Raw genomic sequence first — 18,565 nt, 5'->3', positions numbered from 1 at the left:
TGGCAGCTCTAAGAGTGATTTGGGAAGAGCAAATCCCTTAGCGCATTGCCTTCGAAACTGAACTAAATAAATCCCCAAGGAATAGCTCAGTCTGTGGTCCCTCCTTCCATCAAGCTCTTTGCTCTTGGCATCTTTTCATCTGCAGTTACATTACAGTGGTGCTACAGGAGGCCCTGTCTCATTTTCAAGTGTACCAGCTTTCTAATGGAGATGCTCCAGTTTAAACCTTTTGGAACACCAATAGAAAGAAAGATGCAATGTTGTCAGAGATATGAGAGGAGAAAGAGTATTTTCTTGGGCTGCTCAGCGATTCCCATACGTGCACACTCACAGCTGGTAGTTTCCAGATCTCTCTCTGCCCACCCAATGATGGGGGACATTCACAGTGGGTTCAAGGGGTTAGTCAGAACTTCCGACTGGAAATCTTTTTTCCTGATGTTCCTGCTCCGAGAATGGAGCTAAAGGTGATAGTAAATGCCTCCTGTCCATGTGAAACTGGGGGTGATCTCTACCAGCAGAGCTTAACAGAGGAGGATTTGACTGGAAGCAAAACTTAGACTGGCCCAGGTTGCTCCCAGGGCTTGACCAAACACAGCTGACACCATTAAGAGCTTTGCCAGTGACTTTATCAAGCACTTGATTTGACTCCCAGCTGATGCAGTAAGAGCTGCCCTTGCTCCTTTTAATTACTGACCCTACCTTGGCAGCTCCTCACACCTGAGGGGTCCCCAGTGCTCTTGGGAGGGGATTCCCATGCTGGCACCCAGGAGCTGAGCAGGACACAGGTGCCACAGGGCACAGGCACTACATTGAGGTCTGTCATTCCATCACTTTCAGGAGGAGCAGCTCCACAGGCACAAGAGCCCCAGGTTTGTTCTGCCCCATTTGCTCCTCAGGTGAAGAGCAGCACAATGCATAACCCTCTGTGACAAAGAGATTTTCCCCAGGAATCCCATAAAGGACTTGGAAAGGACATTTATGGCTTCATAAAGCACTTTGCTAACGACCTGCTTTACCACTGCTAAATCAACTGAAATCATTTAGCGCTGTCCTCTTGTAGCTTCCCACATTTGGTCTACAGGGGGAAAGGGAAAAAAAAGAGAGTGCTGACATTTGCAAAATACATCTCAAGCCATATTAGATGGTGTTAATTAAAATGACTTGCTGGGTAATGAGCTACAGGAAGAAAGAAATCAATCTGAGCCATAGCAATGAAGCAGGTCTCCTACTCTGCGCCGGCATGGGCAGCACCAAAGGCTGGTCATGGAGCCCCTGGCTCACCCCAGCCTCCATCACAGCATGTGCTTCCAGACCTGGCCTTGGTGATACAACCAGAGGAGTCAAAGGGTGCTCCAAGAGCAAAGAAACAAAAGCAATAAAAGGGGGGGGGGAAAGCAAAGCAACGTGAGCGAAATACACGATTTCATCCCCCAAAAGGTGCCTCTCGGGTGGTTGGACTGGAGCACAGATTAACAGGAAGGTGAACGTTTCAGAACAGCGTTGCAGGCACCCTGTGTATTTGAAAACCGAATCACAGAGTGAATGTAACCCCATCTCCGAAGCAGCCCATCGCAGGGCTCTATCGTACAGTGAAGCTCGGCTCTCTTCTCACTCAGCATTGTGCAGCTCCAAAATTCCTGTAAACATCTGCCTCGGTTTAAGTGCTTCCTTAACACCAGGGCTTTACTGAGCAGGAGCCTATTTCCGAAAATGCAGTACAAGGCCTCTGCCTTCCGAAGCTCTTATTGTCAGAACAAAATGGGCAAAACTTGCTGGTGAAAGGAGCCTGGCTGCCAGCGCCGGAGAAAAGTGGCCTTTATTCCTCTTCCAAACAGGTACAACCAGGCAAGCAGCGATAAAAGCTCTCTGCTTTTCCCAGCCCAGCCCTGGAGGACAATAAGCAGAGAGAGAGGAAGTTCAGTCTCCCAGGCCTGCCACCAAACCCATTCAGCACATCATAAATAACAGTAATGGTCCTTTTCCATTGATTCCCTCTCGAGGCTGTCATCAGTGATACCAACCCAGGCAAGCGCAGCAGGGCTCGGGCAGAGCTGGGCTGGGCCTCCCCCCAGCCACGGGTTTCAGTTGATTCTCTCTCGATCTGTGTTTGCCACTGGAGCAATGCTGCAGGACCAGCAGCTCGTTTCCAGACCTATTCACTAGACCATTACACGTCCAGAGAGGTGGTGGATGCCCCATCCCTGGAGATGCGCCAGGCCAGGCTGGATGTGGTCCTTAGCAACCTGTGATAGTTGAATATGCCCCTGCTCATTGCAGGGGGTTGGACTAGATGAGTTTTTCCCCCCCAAACGATTCTATGATATGTCACACGCTAGGTCCAAAACTTCACGTCACCATTTTACCTGTGTTTCTAACAGAAGCAGGGAAAGAACTAAAGCAGAACCGGAAGATGCAGGTTTTTCCTCTCCCCAGCTCTCATCACCCCCCGTGTATTCAGGCACACCGCAGAGCTAACACACCTCTCAGACTCTCAAATAACTTACCACTGCACGAGTATCCAGAGCCTCCCGATCTCCTCCCCCTGTTCTATCCTCCCCAGCTGTGTTTCTCGCAAGCACAATGGGAGCCGGGGCAGAGCTGACCAGAATCAGCAGGAGGCTAAATAGGGAGAGGGAAGAGCATCTTCTGTTCCCAGTGCCCATGGGAGAGAGCTCTCCTCCCATCTTACCCTCACTCCCATTATTCTGCCATTAACAATGGACACAGCTGTGATGACTATGGAGGAGGAGAAGCCCTGGATGGGGCTTGATAAGAAACCCTTTCTGCTGCTCACACACACACAGAGCAAAGGAGAGGAAAAGATTCCTACCCATCACCAGCAGCAAAGCCGGCACTGCTAAGGCGAGCTGGCAGTTTGGCTGTCAGTCTTCAGGCTGCTCACCACTGCTGTCTGGTGTCACAGCACAGCGCCTTTCCCTCCCAATGTAGACCCACATAATTGATAAGCGCTGTCAGGAAAGGTTTGAATGAAGGCAATGGCACCAACATGCCTTAAGCAGAGGCTTTTATTTATTCCAGCAAAGCCCCTGATGCGCAACCCTGTGAATCTGAAGGATGGGCACATATGCACCTCAGATTTAACTTCTTAACCAACGCATTGGGAGCGAGAATGGGAGCTGGGGCAGTGCTCTAGCAAGTCTGCTGCTGGTGATGTACTGAAGGCAGCTCTGAAATGCCATTGCCGCGCTACAGCTCCTGGGAGGACAGGGCAGATCAGCGCTCCAGATTGAAGGCAATGTAAAAACCGGATCATGCAAGAGCACATGTAGGGGGTTGTTATGAAAACCCCTCCGCCTCCCTGCTGACAGCGACAAATATCCTCAGCTTTCCCTGGTGAGCAATAGGAGTGCCAGCCTTCGCTCCAGGGAAGGCAGCGCAGGACAGCGGGTGGGGAGTGAGGTGGATGGGAGCTGTGCAAAGCAAGGAGGATCCAGCCAAGGGGGGACGGTGCTTTGCTAGAGCTGGATGTCTCCCCCGGGCTGGGATGTGCTCGGCAGCACGGGGTGGATGCGACCCCCCCAGCCCGCATCCAGAAGGGAGCAGTTTTGCTCTTCACACCTCGGGAGCACTCAAGTATCTCCCCCACGCTTTTGCAGCCAGCAAAATTGTTCACATTTTCTTAAAGGAAGACACCAAGCAAACAAATGGGAGCGAGCTGCTCCTCGCAGCCTCCAAGTGATTCTCTTCGGCCATTACGAAGTCCAGGGGGTAAAATACAGCAGCGGGCATGCTCGCCTGTTCCTCCACTGCTTTCAGAGTAGCTCTGCTCTTGCGAGGTGTGTGTGCATCTGTAATTACCCAGAGAGAGGGTGTTTCAGTAATTAGAAGATGGGAGGACAAACAGAAATCCCTTTTCGGAATGGATTTTTACAGAAGCCAAGCCAAGGTTTGTGCACATCACCATCCCTTTCATATCCAGACTTGAAAGGCTCCAGATCCAGCACAGGGACTCCACAGTTCTCCTCCTCACTGGCTTTCATTTCTGTCCAAGAAGGAACACAATCCAGTTCTATCCCCCCCAAACCCCACTGTGCTCCAGTGTCAGGAGCAGCAGGGAGACTTTGGCATGTAACTGGCATTGAGGGGAGAAGGAATCATCCTCTTCTTGTAAACTTGGCAGGAGTCCCTTTAGTAAAAAGCACATGAAAAAAGTGCCTGTGTCATTAGAAAAATGTATGGGTTAAAGAAATCATCCACAGAGATGCGATGCCAGAGGAGCCCGTTGCCTTCAGAAAACACTTATCAGCATCTTTGTCAGAAGCCTTATTTTCCTCTTTCTTCATAAACTACCAAAGATGATGGAATGCAGAAATAAATGATGAATGAAAGGCTTTAATTAAATACAAACCAAGAGGGACTTGGGGCACTGTATTTTAATTCAGGCTTCTGACAGCACTTCATAAGCCCGAGGACAAGGGCTTACGCACATTTTGTAATGCAAATGAACTGCTGCACCAGCAACCTTCACCCCCCACTCCAGAGGAAAGCTGAAAGCTGTGGAAAAACCCCCTCCGAGAGGCCAAGGAGAACTGGCCATTCGTGAGGAAAAGGCTGCAGTGAGCAGCGTGCTTGGGCTGCTAAGGCGAAGCCCTGGGGTCTGAGAGCATCCTCTGGTTAGGTAGGGGTTTCATGGGAAATTCATGGGAGAAAGGGCTCCAGTGTCCTGAAACCAGAGGTAGTGGGAAGGGGCAGGGGAGAAAGGGTCTGTGCTCATCTTTCCACATCACAGGAGGAGCAGTTTCTGTTGGCTGGGTCTAACCAGGCACTGGGCTCACATGGCACTGAACACACGCTGGTCCCGAGCAGCGCAGTGCACCAGTGCCTGCATGTGCATCACCAACCTGGAGGAGATGCAGAGAAAAAATGTTGTTGCCTCTGAGCACAAGAGGATCACAAACATTTAGGGTCAAACCCCCCATTAAAACAATAAGAAATGTCTTCCCAAATACTTTCATGTATCCTACTCCAAACACCAAGCCTTTATGTCAAGCTGGGGCTGACTGGAATAGCTGCTCCCCGCAGCAGAGACGGTAAAGGCAAAAAGAAAAGGGTCAGTCACTGGTGTTGGACTATTCCACTGTAACCACAGAGCAGCCAATTAAACATTAGCACAGGAAGACTGCAAAGGTGTGTCCCAAAGGTAGCATTTCATCCTCAGTCCACATCACTGCACAGCACAGGAAGAGAACTGAAAAAGCATCCCCTCTGTGTGCTTTTTCTTCTTTTCTTTCCCCCTTAGTCCTTCCAGATCTAATAAACAGGGCTAATAGACAGCTACAGCCAGAGATTTACTGCATTTAAGCCTGATGTGAGGATCCAGAGATGGAGCCCTTAAGCACTGATTTGTATTCAGCACAAGCCCTTAGCTCGGGGAGCAATGCCAAGTGCAGCACTGAAATTCCCAATTTCACAGTGGAAGACTTAAAAGGCTACAGGCACAATGTCATCAGAGATGGGCTGAACTCATTCATGAGGTTTTTAATAAGAGTCCCAGGCTCTCCGTTTGGGTTATGAGGGGATTTATGGGTTTAGAGAAGAGCGGTTCTCAATACATCTCATCAGGAGTTCAAACAGGAGGAGAATAACTCTTTAGGAGACAAATGACAGTGGCCAGGGCTGGTGACAAGGGAGCTGGCTGCTGGAGCTGGATGTGCTCCCATTCCAGAGTCCCCATCAGGGCTCCTCTTTCCCAGACCAGCCTGGAAGCTGGAGAAAGCTTGGAGAAGCAGGATGCTCACTCACAGCCCATTTTGTGTTCCCATTTGTTTCTGGTTTCTTGAGCCTTCAGGCATTTCAAGAAGCCTAGAAGCATTGCCAAGCCTTTTTCCTGCAGCTGTACAATCAGGAAGCAGAACCTTTCTCCCATAAAACCCAAGGAGCTCACCAATTTTAGGGGTCTCACAACGCAATCAATGCCAAAGCTTTTAGAGGATCACTGGATTCATACGACACAGAGTCCAAGACCGCACTGAAGGAAGGGCAGGTACCATTTGCATCCCAGCATGAACCCGTCCCACATGTCCTCCTCAGAGGTGCCCCTGGGGCTCAGCTCATCAAACACTGGACTCAGACTCGCTTCTCTCTGGCGGTCAAGCTGACAGCTCAATGCTCTGCCATCAATATTAATCACCTCATTAACAAAGGCTTGGAAAGTCAGGCCAGAGAGGGGGGAAGAGGAAGGGAAAAAGGGATGGAATCAGCAAACCAATCTGTCGCTGAGATTCTTCTGCTTTTGGCTATAGATTTCTTTCTTACTCCCACCCTGAGTCAGCCCAAGCTGGGCTGGGGGGGGAGATCTGTGCAGTTAAACAAATCAATTGAGAAATTTTCTCCATGACATTCAGGGGCTGATCGTAAAAAGGCAGTGCCAGAGGATTTTAATAAATCCTTTTAATTAAGTGATAGGTTTTAGTATTAAATTATGGGGAAAACTATAAATCCTTGCCCAAAAACCTGAGTTCCGTGTGCGCAGACGGAAAAGGGCATTCCTCTTCTTTTAGCTTCCTGCCTTTTCCAGCCCTTAGTACAATAGGATTCAAACACTTAATCATCAGACAATCCAGGAAGCTATGTCATGTATCTCCCTGCAAAGCAGTCTTGTCCCTGACCCCAAGAGACTTTGCTCATGCACCTCATTGCCAATCACAGCCAGCAGCAGCACCCAGACCTGCTCAGGCTTTGCTCCGGCAGGGACAGATCCATGTCCTGCTCCTGCCCTCACACTGATCCCTGGGCGCGCAGCAGGAACTTGCCTGTTCCACAGTACATTGCTTCTTGAAATGAGAAACATCCCTGTGGGACCGAGCTCAGCACCTTGCACAGTCCCACGGGAGAAGGGAACTGCTGCCAGGCAGGAACACACAGGTAGAGCGAGAGAAACCCCTGGCTCATTCATTCACCGCTGACCAGACCCAAAGGCAGGGTGAGAGGAGCTCCTGGCTTGTTAAGAAGGGGGCTGGTGGTGAAATGAGAATCCCAGGAGGATGCAGAGGAAGGAGATGCGCGAGCTGCGGCGGAGCTCACACCGCCCTTCCCTTGTGGCTGCGCCTCTGCTGAGGCTATGTCTCAACTGCGGGTTTATCGCATCCATTGAACACAGAGCTCATACAATTCAGCGCAGGGAAACCTTGAACTAAGCAGCCAAGGGCAGGAAAGAATGGAAGACACGGTTTGGGAGAAAAAAGAAAGAAAGAAAAACCATATTCAGCACCGTGCACAAAGCTTTACCTGCTCAATGGGTCCCTTTATCCAGCACCACTTCATTGTGTAACACAAGGGCTCTCTTAATGCAGCATCTAGAGAGTCTGCAAGGGCAGGAGAGAAACTTCACAACCAGTGAGGTTGTTCCCCAGGATCAAGCCCTGGCAAACAGAGGCTCTTTGTTCCCATATTTACCTTGCTCCACCACCAGCAGAATGGCTGCAGAAATAGAAGTGTTCATTTTCCACTGCCAGGCAGCTCACCTCCTCCAGTGGGACATCAGGGCAAAGAGCCCAGGGTACTGGGCCACTGTAATCTCATTTTCCAACGAGGCTGATGGTGATTTCAGGAAGAAATCCGTTGGAATAGCTGCTGAAAGGCTGCAAATAAGGGGAAGGAAACACATAAATAGGATAACACAGTACTAAGAAAATAAAGGGGTAATAATAGGAACTTTCTTACTATGAGCTTTGCTGTTGCTATAGCAGGAGCAGTGCCCTGCTGCTATTTCTGTAATCCGCAGAGGCCACACCAGGACCGACACCACCACTCACCACACAGCCCCTGCTTCCACGTGTAAAACATTGCTCCATCACTGAGCAATTCCCCCCGTACCAAGCACCATTACAGGCAGTGAAATCTCTCCCATGAATCTTGCTAGGCAGAGGGTGCTTTGGGGTCTGTAAATTCACTGAAATTGTTCATGTTCATTAAAAAATATCTATTGCTCCAATTAAAAGAAAAGCTTAAATCTTGATAGGGCTTTTTTCCACTTCCAATGCTGACAGCACTAAACCTGCTGACTTAACCACCGCTCGACTCCAAAGGAGACCTGTGCGTGAGGTGAGCTGCTTCTGAGCCCACCTCAGCTTGCAAGGAAGCCCCCAGCATCTGCTGGCTTTTGATGGGGCAAAAGCAATCAGGAGGCTTAGCTGGAGGGAGCCTGGTTTAGTCCCATGTGCCTCAGGATTAAGGCTCTCCAACCCTGGTACATAGCACAAGTATGAATGCTTTTCAAAAGCAAAGGCACAGGTAACCCTGAGGTCTCCCACCCTGGGGCTTTTCCTTTACTTTGCCATAAGCATCACCCCCCAGAACAGGGGCTCTTTGCCCCTATTCACCAGCATCACCTCAGTCACAAACGTTACCTCTTTATTGCCCAGCAGCCCAGTGGTCCCGCACTTCTCTGCTTTCAACCACATGCAAAACCCTACAGGAATCACAAGAAATGCCAAGGTGAGGGAAAGAGGGACACAATCTGCTATTTACCCATCCTTTAGCGAAACAGAGGGGTGTAAATCTCCCAGTTAAAGTTCTCTTGAAAGGTGGCAATTGCTGAAGCATAACTTATTGCTGGTAAAACACAACTGTTTTCAATAACTAATATACAATATACCTTTAAGAAAGGCAGAGGTCTTGCGGACTGGAGGGTGCAATTATTGTTTCATGAAAGATTGATTACATGTGTGGCCACTGATTTGAATAATGGCTCGGCTGACACTTTAAATGGAATGATAAATGAGGTTGGGTCCACTGCTGTGACTTGGTGCACAAGTTGACTCAGGAATGCCAGTGAGAAACAGCAGCATCTTCCCAGCCCAAAAGGTCATTTGAAATATTAAAGAGCTGAGGATCAAGTCACTATGAATAAGGTCAAACAGAGTGCTATGGGGCCAGGACTGGAATTAATTGAGTGATAGTTGTCCTATATTAATGCATTCATTTCTATTTTGTCTTTGTTATGAAAGGAATCCAAAGCGATGGCATCACCCCCAAATGAAAGGGGGGGTGTTTGTAACCCACCACAGCAGAAGAGCTTCCCTGCTCGGAGGGAGGAGGAAGGTGCCCATCTGAAATGACAGGAGCCATCTGGAAAAGGGTGGTTAGCACCGTGGTGGTGTCACCTTCCTGTGGGAAAAGTGCTGTGAAATCCCTGGCAGGGAGAGGAGCCACGTCTCCCCAATGGCAGAGCCGGGGTGGTGGGGGGCACATTTCTGAGGCTGCAGCACAGCAAAACCCAGTGAAGGCTGAGGGCACAACCCGTGCGTGCAGTGCTCGCTCCGTCCTCGCTGGGCAGGTCTTCCCAAAGCTGAGTGATGAGCCGGGTTGGATGCTGGCATTGCTGCTTGCACACAGGGCTGAGCAGGGCAGATCCAACTCCGCAGGCTGGGGCTGGCGGCCTGAGTGGTGCAGGAGGAAATGGAGCCCTTGCTTTTCTTTCAGTAGCCACTGGCAGCTGCCCCACAGTTTCTGCACAGCCCTGTAGCTCCAGCTTTCTTCAGAGGAATCATGAAAGGAGAGCATCCAAAGCACATTGTCCTAAGGAACAGAGAGAACCGTGCTCAAGGCAAATGAAGGAAGCCCATGACATTCTGGCTTTAGCATCCTTTGGTTGTTGGGGCTGGAACAAGCAGAGTGGGGGTGAAGGAGTCCCCTCTTTTTAATGGCAAGTGAGGAGCAGGCCAAGACCGGTGTCCTTCTGCAGCCAGCCAGGTTTGCAAAGGCAGGAGATACAGTAAGAAAGAACCAATACATGTTGGAAGTAAGTGCCTTAATTATAGTCATGATCAGTTTTGCCCTAGACCGCAGCGCTAAGGAGACCCTCTTCTATCAAAGTCAATTAAAGGGTTGCTATTCTCCTAAGCCCAGGCAATAAAACAAGAGCTGTACATACCCATTAAACTGCAGTAGACATCCATTAAACTTCCTTTTGCTGCTGCAGTTCATTTACTGCCACGTTTGGATTTGATTCTGATCTAAGTGAGTTTTACCCGGGTGTAAGAGCAGAGCTTTGGCAAAGTCCATGCGGCTGATTTACTCCAGCCTAGTCCAGGCACTGACACCATTACAGGAGGGACGAGGCAGATACTTTCATTTCAAAGGCGTGCAAATAATCCTTGTGCATCAATAGCCCAAGCGATTGATGGTTTGCTAAACAGGCAGGTTATTCTACACACACACACAAATCTATATGCAGCTCTGGAAGCAAATTCCTCCTGGAGATAGGGAAGCTCCCTCCCTGCAACCACCTTTGGGAAGTTTGTGCAGAGGAGGAGCGCTGTCTGCAGGCTCCCCCTGCCCCCTGGATCCTGGGAAACGGAGCTGGAGGTGGCAACAGAGGGTGCAGTGCTGGGGCTGGCTGGGCCGTATGCACAAAGCTGAGCTCCCTGGGCAAAACCAAGCTCCACTCCCAAGTGAGCAGCAGAGCAATCCGGAGCTGGGAACCTCCAGGCTCGCAGCCACAGCCGTTGTCAAACTACATCACTTAGGAAGACCAAAAGCTTTTCCCCTTGTAGGAAACCTGGCTGGGTCAAGAGGAGCAAAGCTCTTCAGCTGGGGCTTGTTTCTCCTCTGCGTTTTATCTGACACCAAGAGCTTCACCTCATCTACACTGTGCTGTCAGCCAGGCCAACCCTTTCACACTAAACCTTCAGAAAACGATCTTGAGCTTCTCCCCTTTACTGAGACTGGAATCTCTGTCCCACCTCCATCCCCCAGAGCCCTACCAGTGCCCTGGGCACAGTCAATGCGTGTTCCCTCCTGTGTGTTCAGGTTGCATACAGGCGGTGTCGGGGATGCTGCTGCGATGGCAGATGCAGCTCAGCCACCAGGCATGGACCGCAGCACATCCAGGAAGTTCCACTTTTCATTGCTGCTGTTGGTATTTCAAAGAGCTCGTGGGGAATCTGCTCCTCGGTGCAAGACAATTACTGGCACTTGAATGGTGCCTTCACTTTCTTAAGGTTTCCTCATGGTAGTTTTCTTAAAAGGAGCTCAAGATAACAGGGAAGTGGTAGAAAAGTAGAAAAGAGAAGGGAGAAATCAATGTTTACCTGTAGGCAGAGCACGAGGGAATGCAGGCAGGTGGGAGGACACTTCCATGAGCATCCACATTTATTAAAAGCTTGTGTCCCAGTGGCTTTCAAAGTTGAGCCTTTGGAAAGATTCATGCATATCAGCAGGCATCAATACCTCCATCCCTTTACCTCTCTGCAGTGTCCACCTTTAGCATCCCTGCTTCTCACTCCCTGCTCCACGAAGCTGCGGATGCACAGAAAGAAACGCCCATGTGAAGGTAGAAACCAAGGACTTTGGGTGTTGTGCTGGATGTGCCTTCGGGGTGACCCATGGCCATGGTGTTCATTTTGCCTGTAAAGCAGCTGCAAGCACAAAGCTGTGTGCTCTGTGGCAATGAGCAGGGTGGTAATGAACCAGGAGAGAAAGAGAAGAAAAGGTCACCACAGCCTTGTCTATAATGTGGCCCTGCAGAAAGACCCAGCGACTAATTAAAACTGTGGGCTTTGCAGCCAGGAATACTAATCCTTACCTCTGTACCGGCTTAATGATCTACCTTGGTGTGCTTCTGCATGAATGGGGGAGACAGCCCATATTCCATCTAATTGGCTTTGTTTTCATAACTGTGTCCCCCCCCCCCCCGAGATCTATTTCTAAACCAATTTGGACTGTTCTTCCAATATCCTTTTCTTACATCCTTATGATCGTCTCATTCGTTCTAATTTGGAAAGAGGCCCCATGAAAGAATGAAAAAACCCCTGAATTTCTTTGGGTTTATGCAGTGCATGATGTGAATTTCCTGTCAGCAGGACTCCGGCTCTCCTCCCAACAACCCTTTAATGGGTTTTAATCCTGATTAGGAATAAATCCTCCATTTTTAAGGGAGAAGATTAACAACAGCAGCAGCACTGCAATGGCTGTGGTGGAGTCTTCCCTTTAAGATCAAGAGAGGTTATTTTTGTAACTGAAAAGTTCAGCTTCAGAGAGGAATAAATTCACTCTCACACAGGAGGCTGCTCTCTCCCTGCCCTCTAGTCTGTTAATCTCAGGTTCCCATTCTCTGAGCACTCCAAACCCTTGGGAAATACCCCTCAACCCACGGAGCTTGCAAAGGGTTTCAGCCTTTCTCTTTCTCAGTTTAGTCTTTAATTATTAAAGACCATAGAAATCAAAGGTGAGAGCGTTGCAATTCCTACCCCCCACTGACAGCTCTGTGCACTGATTTGCAGAGCCGGAGCCGTGATCTCGCTCCAGAGAGAACGTGTGGGACTGTCTGGTTTATGAACACCCACCTGGCACTTCCCAGACTCTTATAGCAGCAAACTGTCAGGTCGATAACTGTGCCAGTGATGGCTGCGGGGCGTTGGGGCAGGTAACAGACCCGGAACATGCGCTTTTGTGCGTGTTTGCTTGCTTTTAAAGGTCACATTCCAGCAGCACTTGGAGAGGACACGCTCCGGGCCAGAGATGTAGGGGTTTGTACCTGCGATTCCTGAGTAGGACTGCACGAAAGCCACCAAACCCAAGTCTCTATTTCAGCTATTTCAGCTTCCTCAGGTGAAGATGCTGACCCCAGCCCTGGAACTCACCAGCAGACAGGGAGCTGGAGAATGATGCCAGGGGGTTGGATTTTACAGGTGCCTAAATCCCTTTTGAAATTCCCATTTAAAAGTGTGATTCAATTCTTCTCTCCAGCTATCTAAAGGTGAAGCAACTGGTTTCAGGTGTTCTTAAACTGGAGCCCCTCATCCCAACAGGGAAGAAGCAGCTTCTGAAAGCATTTGGTCCCTCTCTGAGGAGACTGCAAACAAGCTCCAGTACCCGATGCCTATGCCAAAAAGGATGTATTCCCTTTTTAATCAATTCCACACCATTTCCATAGCCTTGCTGTATAGAAGACCACATCTGTGAGTGTCACAGTGGTAAATGATAGCAGAGAGAAAGAATAATTTACAGTGCAAGGCATAGGAACTGAGAAATGCTTCCAATGAAGATCTGATGTGCATCAATGGGGAGCTGATGAAGATGAACGGGGAGGAAGGCTGACTCAGAGAGAGGTGGGATGGTGTGGAGGAGGCACGGGGGATGTTGCAGGAAGAGGAGGACAAAGAACCCCTAATTTCTCTTCCCTGCTGTGGTGATGAGTAGGGGACCCCTTCACTGGCAATATACATTCCTGCTGGTGCCCTGGGAGCTGAGATACAGCGTGTGAGAAACCTGTAAACCAGATTGATACTTATGGGACACCATTCCATTACAAGCCTACAGCAAACCTCAAGCTGAGCACCGTAATGCTCTGTCCTGCTTCTTTTCCCTTTCCCCCACCTCTCCTGAAATACAAAGCATGCCTCAGTGCTTGCGCATATATAGATGTCTACACGCAACCAAAAAGCAATGGAATAAATGAGTCAGCAGCAGCCGAGTCCAGCAACAAGATCACTCCTTCGAGCAAAGCACGCTGTGAACGCCCCAGGGCTCAGCTCCGCAGCCCCGGCCCCGCGCTGACGGCTCCTCGCCAGAGCCCTGCTCGGGGTCGGCCCTCGGGGGGAAGCGGCGCTGCCGGTGCTGCAGCCCCGGCGCGGAGCGGGAGCTGCCGCTGGGGACGGATGGACCCGGCCGTGACTCACGGTGGGGAGGCTCCGGGCGGCGAGAGGGGAAACCGGCTCCCGATCGGGCCGGCAGGAGCGGCCCCCGGCCCGCGGCGCGGAGCCGCCTGCCCCGCTCAGGGCGCCCAGCAAAAGCCGGGGCAGGTCCTTGCAGGGACACTGCTGCAGGCGGCTGGAGGACCGCAGAACGGTTTGTGTCGGAAAGGACCTTAGAGCTCATCCGCTCCCAACCCTTTGACTCAGGCAGGGACGCCTCATCCTTGGCCATTTCACCCAAGGCTCTGCTCAACCTGGCCTGGAACACCGCTAGGGATGGAGCATTTACCACTTCATTGGGCAGCCTGTGCCAGTGCCTCAGCACCCTCACTTCTTCCTTGTATCTAAGGTGGGTGCTCTCAGCCCTCATCTGCAGCGCTGGATCCATCCCTGGAGCTTCAACTGGAGGAAATTGTCCCAGAGAGCAGAGGGAGGTGATGGAGAACTCATTTAGCACCGTGCACACAGGGGAAAGGTCTGGGGGAAGAGGTAATCAGTCAGAAATGATTGCAGCAGAGGTTTCGGGGTGGGTAGCATATTAATGGAGTTTTTAATCATACGTTAACCTTTCCCCATTCCTCCACCCTGGGAAAAGAAGCACAGCGCTGCTTTGGTTCAGTGGAAAGGGCTGCCCTGGGGCTGCTCTGCCAGCCCCTGCACTCATCGCATTCAGCATAAGAAATAAGCTCCTTTGAAAACACTTGTAGTGGCCCCAGATCCCTAGGATCCCATTCGCAGCGTGATGGAGCCCTCGAGGAGCAGCTCCCTTCCCAGAAGGTCCTGTTTATTCATCGATTTCAGTTCCGTGCTGGTATTTATTTATTGTTGGTGGGTTTATTTCTCCGCAAGCAAACAGGAGTGGGTGAAGCCTCAGCAGGGATAATAAATGCCTTATAGGTGCCAAAACCAAATTATCAACAGATGCTACACAGGAACTAAAGGTGTTAAAGAGCTTCCGCTCCTCGGGAAATGCTGCTCCTTCCTGCTCTGAAGCCACACGGAGGGAATGAAACCAGTTTTCTCATGCAGTGTTTCACATGGGTACTCCAGATGCTAACCAAGGGTGGGTGCTAAGGCAAAGGACATCTTCTTGGTCTTGAAGAAAAATAGCTTTGGATGAAATCAATTCCTTTGTTCCTTAAAGCCTTTTATTTCACAGAGGTGGCTCCTCCAACCTCTCCTGCAGCAGAGTCAGCCCAGGCACACAGTCCAGATGATTGTGTTATTTCTCCTCCCTACTACCATTGCCTCAGGCTCAGAAAGAGCTCCTGCACGCAACACCAGTTGTAACGGGCTAAGCTGAAACATAAGCTCTGGACACGCCACAGGATTGATGGATTCTGCATTGGCCCTGGCCTGGTGGGTCTTGTAAGCTCCTATAATTTCATTTTCCTGCTGTGATTTATGACACAAGGGGTAGGGCCCTGCTTGTGTTATTTAGAATCATAGAATAGTTAGGGTTGGAAAGGACCTCAAGATCATCCAGTTCCAACCCCCCTGCCATGGGCAGGGACACCTCACACTAAACCATCCCACACAAGGCTTCATCCAACCTGGCCTTGAACACTGCCAGGGATGGAGCACTCCCAGCCTCCCTGGGCAACCCATTCCAGTGCCTCACCATCCTAACAGGAAAGAATTTCCTCCTTATATCCAATCTAAACTTCCCCTGTTTCAGTTTGAACCCGTTACCCCTTGTCCTGTCACTACAGTCCCTGATGAAGAGTCCCTCCCCAGCATCCCTATAGGCCCCCTTCAGGTACTGGAAGGCTGCTGTGAGGTCTCCATGCAGCCTTCTCTTCTCCAGGCTGAACAGCCCCAACTTCCTCAGCCTGTCTTCATACAGGAGGTGCTCCGGTCCCCTGATCATCCTCGTGGCCTCCTCTGGACTTGTTCCAGCAGCTCCATGTCCTTTTTATGTTGAGGACACCAGAACTGCACACAATGCTCCAGGTGAGGTCTCACGAGAGCAGAGCAGAGGGGCAGGATCACCTCCTTCGCTGGTCACGCTCCTTTTGATGCAGCCCAGGATACGGTTGGCTTTCTGGGGTTTGCAAACAGCTTTGCACTTTGGGATCGAGTTGACAGAGAAAAAGCAAATGGCACTAACGGCATCAGCAAATTATGGGATGAGACAGAGCTCTGCAGAAAGATGGGACATGGAAACTTCTCACCCAGGATCTCAGAGTTGTTGATGGCAACGAAAATACTAATCTGTTCTTGATTGCCTGTCATCCAAAATTATTCATCCCTGGAGAGCTGCTATCCGCAAGGCTCCATCTCGTTGGTATTTAAACATATGGGCAGAGGATCCCTCATGGTGATAAATGAAACTTGACAGGCCCAGAAAAACCAGTTACACCCCAAATCTGGACAGCGACTGGGAGCTTCTTCCCATCTCTGGGGGAGCTGGAGCCTCCTGCCCCCTGTGCACCACACTGCAAGGGAGACCTGCCCTGCTGCAGGTGCATGGGAAGCAGAGCCCGCCATGGATGGGAGCTGCAGCTCAGGCTGTGCTGTCACAGCCAAGGGGTCAGCAACCCCGGGGACCCGTCGGACTGGCCAGCAGCAAATGAATTGACAAGATAAACCTCACCTGGTGCAATGGGACACAGTGCCGCTGGCATCAATAGCACGTCAGGGCTCTGCACCAGCCGGGAGAAGGCACAGAGCGGCTTCATTGAGTGCAGTAGAGAGAACATCTTTATGCAGACCTCTCAGTAAATCATCTATACAGTGCCTATAGATCTCATCAGTCCAGGGAAGCAATACTTAATGATTTATTCTTACAGCTGGCTGAAAACATTTCCTGAAAGCATCTCTTTAAGGAGAAAATGGCTTTTTAACAATACGGACAGCTGGCAAAGTTTCTCATTTTGAGGATTTTCTCCTCCAGAGAAGAGCCATTTCTGAAGATTTCTGGGATTTTGAATGACGAAAGAAAAAGTCAATATTTCATCTAAAGTTTTCTCCGCCTTCCCGACAAGGAAAGGGGTAAATATATTTCAACCCCATTTCATTTTTCATTCCTAGTTATGTGCCTCCTACCACACCGGGGCCGCATTGTGGGGCATCCATAGCATTAAATGATACAGAAAAGATCTCTGACCCAAGAAGAGCACAGTCAGGCATGGGGAGACCTTAGAGCCTAAAGAGGCTGCAGGAAACCTGGAGAGGGGCTTTGGACAAGGGCCTGCAGGGACAGGCCAAGGGGAATGGCTTGAACCTGCCCGAGGGGAGACTGAGCTGAGCTCTTAGGCAGAAGCTCTTCCCTGTGAGGGTGCTGAGGCGCTGGCACAGGGTGCCCAGAGAAGCTGTGGCTGCCCCATCCCTGGCAGTGCTCAAGGCCAGGTTGGACACAGGGGCTTGGAGCAAGCTGCTCCAGTGGAAGGGGTCCCTGCCCGGGGCAGGGGTTGGAGCTGGAGGAGCTTTAAGGTCCCTCAACCCAAACCAGGCTGGGATTCTGGGGTTCTATGATGTGGGAGAAAACCGGTACAAAAAGCTGCAGGCTCAGGGTGACAGGCTGGGCCCCAGCCATGCATTCAGTCCCTTTACGGACCTCAAGCTCCACATGCCCTTGATCAAGTCATTAAAGCATCCCTCTCCAGCCACTGTGAGAAGGGGTTTGGATGCTACTCACGGCTGCTCCGGACTCACTCTTGCTCCCATGGCTCCCGTCTGATTCCTTGTCCCTGCGTTGGCTCCTATGTTCAGCCAAAGTCTTGCGGGGCTGCAATGAACAATAACAGTAACTATCTAATGAGCTTCTCGCTTCCGCACCTTCACTTTATTTTTCAGGCTTCATTACTGAGCTCCTGTTCCTCCCGGATCATTTACACCATCTTGGCTGCAAACACACATCAGTTTATTACCTGCAATTTGCCTCTGCAAGAGGACTGGGGCTGTTCTTGTTCTGACGGGTTGGAGCTCGGGCTTTTTTTACCTCTGAATGGTATTTTTAAGCCCTTTCCCTGGTGAGGTGATAGTGCTGCATTTGTTATTGATAGTATTTCCATTTAAATCGAGGCTGTTGCTCAGTGCAACATGTGCACTGTTAAACAAGGCTCTTTCCTCCAGCAAGAGGCAGAAAATTATGTGATGGAAAATGTTGGAAAGGGGAGGGGGGGAAAAGGGAGAAATCACAAAACCTGATAGGAAATCCAGCAGGATATATGCCTGCAGTAAGACATCCAGGTCTTAATAAGGCTGTGGGTAAAGCCTGGATTACACACCCAGCTTTACATGCTATCTGCTATTCAGCAGCTGCCTCTCCTGAAAGCTCCTTTCCCTCTTGCCAATCTGATTAGCTCTCTAGAAAATTAGAAACAAACCAACACGAAATCCTTCGCTTTTACACAATAAATAGAAAGGCAGCCACGAGCAGGGCTTGGCTCAGGCCCAGAAGAGCCTTTTCAAGTGGATAATGACTCCACAGGGACAGACGGTACAGGTGGGTCCCCTTTTAGTCACAAATTGATATTTGTAGTGGAAATTAAAAGGAGGGATCCTCTGAACAACAGGGAAATGCATCCTGATGGGGTCTGCGAATCCCTGCCAGCCCTTGCCCTGGCCAGCAGGAAGAAGGCTCCAGAGCAGCAAGAGGAGCATGTGGAGCAATGCTGGGGCTGGGCAGGCTCTTACAAGCAAATTAAGGGGGTCCTGATCCCCCCACCCCACCAGCTGGAGTCCCATTGGGTCACAGCCCCCAGAATGGGTTTGGGCTAATCCAGAGCTTAGGTCCAGGACACTGAACCCGCTTACTTTGGCAATTGGCGGCCTGAAGATGCTCCTGTCCTCCCTAGCAGCCCCAAGCTACAGGCAGTGGTTATCCAGAGGAACAAACTCAGTTTGGCACGGGTGCTTTCGAGCCATGAGGACCCAATGGGACAGCTCATCTCCACCCACCC

Source organism: Lathamus discolor, chromosome 15 (genome assembly GCF_037157495.1).
Source record: "Lathamus discolor isolate bLatDis1 chromosome 15, bLatDis1.hap1, whole genome shotgun sequence".
Lineage (NCBI taxonomy): Eukaryota > Metazoa > Chordata > Aves > Psittaciformes > Psittacidae > Lathamus > Lathamus discolor.
This window is presented reverse-complemented; position numbering follows the sequence as displayed.